Source organism: Cebus imitator, unplaced genomic scaffold (genome assembly GCF_001604975.1).
Source record: "Cebus imitator isolate Cc_AM_T3 unplaced genomic scaffold, Cebus_imitator-1.0 Scaffold488, whole genome shotgun sequence".
Taxonomy (NCBI): Eukaryota; Metazoa; Chordata; class Mammalia; order Primates; family Cebidae; genus Cebus; species Cebus imitator.
This window is the reverse complement of record NW_016107803.1, coordinates 887,445-891,632: the sequence shown is the minus strand read 5'-3', so window position 1 is coordinate 891,632 and position 4,188 is coordinate 887,445. Positions and strand designations below refer to the sequence as shown.

The 4,188-nt window shown below is 51.1% G+C and overlaps 1 protein-coding gene across 4 annotated transcripts in view; it reads right to left on the bottom strand.

Annotated features, from left to right (window-relative positions):
• The window catches only part of ZNF518B (zinc finger protein 518B), a 14,121-nt gene extending 10,416 nt beyond the window's left edge, over nt 1-3,705 (bottom strand). Inside the window, exons 1-2 of one of the 4 annotated variants that reach the window (XR_005197520.1) lie at nt 3,580-3,705; nt 911-1,303 (exon numbers count right to left, since the gene is read on the bottom strand). The gene's annotated coding sequence lies outside the window, so the exon portion shown is untranslated. The remainder of the gene's footprint in view (nt 1-910; nt 1,304-3,579) is intronic. The other 3 variants (XM_017513219.2, XM_017513221.2, XM_017513222.2) reach the window with 3 other exon arrangements.
• Between the last annotated feature and the right edge of the window lie 483 nt (nt 3,706-4,188).

Below are 4,188 nucleotides of genomic sequence, written 5' to 3'. Positions count from 1 at the left end.
TATGTCATGAAGCACATCAAATGACTTTGGGTTTCTAAAGAGACATGTATCTTTGCATTTTTTTTTTTTTTTGCCTTAAATTGCAGAAAAAAATGGATTCAGAGTTGAAAAAAAATGGATTCAGAGTTAAAAAAGATAATTAAACACAGAAAATATAGCTACCATTAAACCAGTAGTTCTTAACCTTGGCTGCATTAGGGCAATTGGCCTGTCAAGCGCCCAGGATATTAAACTTATTTTTTAAAGGAGATCCCTGGGACAGCTGGTCACCCCAGTGCACACCAGAATTTACTTGGGAGTTTTAAAAATAATGTCCCCTGCAAACACTCCACTGTAATTGAGGCGGTGGGGATACTGGAATTTTTAAAAGCTTCCCAGGTAATTCTCATATGCAGCCATGCAGCCAAGGCTGCGGACCACCTGACATCACACGTGCAGGTGCACTTTGGAACGGCAACAATAATATCAACGTCCCTGTACAAGATTTTATATACTTGTGGGTGCCTGGAGGTGGGGAGAGGTCACCACTGCGGGGCTGTAATGGGGCAAACAGACGAGAGTTCCGCCCTTCCCTAGCCCTGTGACCTTGGAAACACCAATGATGCTCTCTGTGAGGTGTATAATGAAGTAACTGCTTTGTAGATTCTTAGAAATTTGTATGTTCCTGGCTCAGTGCCTGTCATGTGCACTGCCCAGGACTGTTTTATTCCCACACCTGCTGTGACCTGCTGGTTTTAAGGAGTGTAACAGAAGATAAAGAGAAGTAAATGGGTATTATTAGTGAAATAGTGAATGTTCTATCAGGAATATAATGAGAATGCTCTCCCAGTGGCTGGCTGCTTATCATTCCTGGAGCACCTTGGCCCAAGTCAGATGAAAGAATGCCTGCATAAGCAGGTTCCTATGTTACCTCCAAACTTCTTGAAGCCAGCCTTCAATTATCTGCTTTTTCTCTGGTAACAGGTCTGGAGAAGCTAGATGGCTTTTTGAAGATCACAGATTTGGTGAACAGCAGCAACTGTGTCCAATCTCACATTCCTTGTTTGCTACCTTGCTGTGTGAAGCTGTGAGATGAAGCTATATAGTCAGTATCTGCTGCCACTTGAGCACTGTTCTTACTTCCTGCCTGGAGCCTTGGAGTTGCAGATTTAAGTCAAAAACATGGCAAGTACCATGGGCTCTTCCTTCTCTTTCAGGCCTTCTCTTCTCAGGTGTGGCGTGCCACGAGTTTCACAACTTCAGGCCCTGGTGTAGGCTTCTACATCAGTACCCTGGGCCCCAGCAAGGCGCTGCACAAAGAGGCCTGCAACAGAAGCCAAACACTTGGGTTTAAGTCCTGGACCAGCACAGCCTTGGTTTCTCAAGGAGTGCTGAAGGTAAGGGGAATGAGCCCCAGAAGTGCTCCTCAAGCAGGGGTATATGGCAAAGTCACCCATGGAGCTTAAAAAAAGGATTCCCAGGACAAACATACAACCTAGCAAATCAGATTCCCACTTCTTGGGGTGGGGCTCAGGCATATGGTTTCAATTTCTCCCTAGGTGATTCTGGTGCCTCCCCCCTCTCACCCCTTGATGACAGTGTTTAGACTGGCTGATCTGTAGCTGCTTTTACTCCAAGGATGAATCTAGGAAATCGCAGTTAGCTGGGTTTGCATAACAAAGAAAATGCAGTAGACTGCAGGCAGTTTCAGAACAGTCAAGATTGGGAAAACCCTCCCTGGTAATGACCTTGTTTATCATAAGCAATAGCACAGGGCTTGGCCAAGGAAGGCACTCAAAAAAGTTGTATTCGTTGAAAGAATGAGTCAGCCTTCACAGAGACAAAAATAAAAATGTTCTTTGTTCTTCCTTTTGCACAAAAACTGGCCCAGACCCCCTTACTTAAAGGCAAATAAACCTCTAGAGATCGAAATGGATTATTTAATTGCCATTTTGCATTTTTAAAATCCTCATAGGTTGTGCATAATACATCAGGGAGGAGCCCCAATAAATAATGGCCATCCTATGCTCTTTTCAAATTGCTTTTGCAATGAATGTTATCAGCATAACAAAACTGTCTGCATAGAAAAGTGTTAGTTTTCAAGGCTCATCTGATCCAAGATGAAAGTAATTTTTAAAAATTGTATCCTAGGTTAAAGATACCAGTATCACACAATTTTAAAGAACTATTTGTATTCTACTCAAAGAGACAGTCTATAACACAGGTTTCTAAACAATATTTTCTGAACCCTTGGCTGTGTACTGACATAAACTTTGCATATGTGACTCGAGTGAGAGATGCATCTCCATTCTCAGTCTTTCTGCTGTACTGTACGAGAGCACTGCAAGCTTCTGGAGACCCAGGTTTGTCTTAACTTGGTAATTTCATGTCTAAACTTAGGATAGTTTAAGGATTCTAACACAATATTAGAGTTTAGCTATGTAGATTTCTACTTTTAAACTGGACATAATGTTCAGTAGTTCACTTTTTTTTAATGTTACGATAAATCGTTCATTATTTCAATTTTTAAAGTCGGAGGTATTTTAACAGTATAGGTTAACTACCCAACTGATACATAAAGGTTTAAGTGTTTTCTCTCCCATTTCTCTTTTGGCTTTTCCTTTCTGGTTAAGAAAATTTCATTCTTTCGAACCCTACAATTTCCTGGCTTTACAGAACCCCAAACCCCAAACGCAACAAGATAAGACGGGCAGGCCGGAATGGGGAGGTCACACAATGACATCAGCATTTGGAACAATTCAAGTCTTCATCTCTTCTCGTTCAACCTATTCCTCACCCCCCGCAAAAGATGCGCAGGTCCTCGATAGACGGGCCCACTCCTGTCCCTCCCAAGAAAAGACAATGCCAAGGCTGGTTTTCGAGTTTATTGTCGGCACGCTCCCCGATGGCAGGCAGCATCCAAGGCGAGCGCGCCTGAGCCTGTGCGCTCGGAGGGCGAGGCCTGGCGCAGCGGGCGCATCGTCATCTCCCGGGAGCGTCCCGCCCGCCAGGAGGGAAGGCCGGGGTTCTTCCAGCCGAAGAAAACCAAAACCGTCAAGGCTCAGCTACGAGGCCCGCAGGAGGCTTTAAAAATGGCCTCCTGACGACACTTCCTGCTCGGCGCGGACGGTAGGAGCCCTCGGAGGAGGCATCTTTCAAAACGCTGGGGGAGGGGAGCGCAGGCCACTCCGGGGTCACCACACCAAAGGCCCTGCGGGACGCCCCCGCCTCCGCCTCCGCCTCCGCCTCCGCCCCCGCGGAGTCCGCTGGGTCGCGGCGCACAAAGGCGAGCGCGGGGCGCCGGGCTTGACCCCGACCCCAGGCCCGGCCCGCGTCCCTGCTCCAAAGCGCGCCGAGATGCGGCCCGGGCCCCCACCCTGGCTGGTGCCCCGCGCCCACCAGCCGGAGCCCGCGTTCGGCCTTCCCGGTGCCGCTCGCCGCGACGCCAGCCCTCACACGGGCACGCGGAGCCGCGAGCGCTTGACCCGGCCTGGCGCCGTCAGGCCCCAACCCCGCGCGGCCCCACTACCCGGCCGCAGCCAGCGCTTCCGTCCCGTGCACGCGAGCCCGGGACACTCGCCCTCCCGCTCAGCTACTTACCCAGCAGGCCGGATCCAGGTGCCAGGTACCGGCGAAGGGGCGTCTACACCACCGGCCGCAGACCGCCGGCGCCGCGCCCGCTGTAGGTCCCTACCCGGGGGGCGGAGCCCGCGCCAGCCCTGCGCGTGCGCAGTGCGAAGCGGCGCGGTCCCAGCGACGCCGGCGCCTGAGGTCTCTAAGGCTGCACCCTCCCCCGCCGGGCTTCTACGCAGTCCAGAGCCCAGAGCCTCAGACCCAGCCGAGCCCGACCTCTAGGCTTAGAGCTTGACCCAACGCGTTTGCACGACAGCCTGCAAGGTTCACACTTAGCCATGCCGCAGGCTCAGAGCCTCCTCTGCAAAAGAAGGATTCGGCTTCGGTCCTGGCCCAGCCCGCCACCCGGGGGTGCCTGCCTGGTACCGGTCCCTTGGAGGGAAGCCTTGGCCCCCGCCCCCGTGGAGCTTGCAGTCCTGCAGCGGGTGAGTGAAAGCGAGAGAAAAGGAGCTCAGGTCCTCAGCCGCCAAACTCATCCTTCTTGGAGCGCTTCAGTGAAGGAGATGGCCTTGAAGTCCTAGATACAAATCCCAATTCTCCCGACTCCTTTACATCCTAGCTGCTGGACTTTGGCAA